Source organism: Atta colombica, unplaced genomic scaffold (genome assembly GCF_001594045.1).
Source record: "Atta colombica isolate Treedump-2 unplaced genomic scaffold, Acol1.0 scaffold146, whole genome shotgun sequence".
NCBI classification, from domain to species: Eukaryota; Metazoa; Arthropoda; class Insecta; order Hymenoptera; family Formicidae; genus Atta; species Atta colombica.
This window is the reverse complement of record NW_017259235.1, coordinates 115,473-116,035: the sequence shown is the minus strand read 5'-3', so window position 1 is coordinate 116,035 and position 563 is coordinate 115,473.

The window sequence follows — 563 nt, the reverse complement described above, 5'->3', positions numbered from 1 at the left end:
TTATTTTTTGCTATATTAGTAACTTTCTTTTCGCGATAAAATTATAATTGAACTCTCGATGTCAAAATGTAGGCCGCAATTTTACGATTTTACGATGATGTATGTGAAAACATTCTTTTCTATTGCCTAGAAACAGAATAACGGTCGTTTTCGTACTGCCTCGTATTTTGTAATTAGCAAGGAGAAATTTCGCGACCGGATTATCGGACATTGCCACCGCGACTCCTGGGAGGTCCGCTGATCTGATGCCGGTGTTTCGTCGTCCAGGCACGTGTTACGGGAACGTCTCGGGTGGTCGCCCGCCACGCATTGATTTCACTATGCGAATCGTCTTGACACCGGAGACTCTTAGTGTCATGTAACGGTGTGAGAAAAAGGAGAATTGAACAAAAAACGTTGATAAGAATGAAATCTTGCAAACTTATCAATGTTTCACCTGTAAAAGTGGAGGATTGAGTTGATGCTTATTCCACTTGTTTCTTTTTTTTCACCTTATGTGCAGATGGACTAATTGAAAATTAAGAAATTTAATTTCTCGTAATTCATTATAATTAATTCTGAAA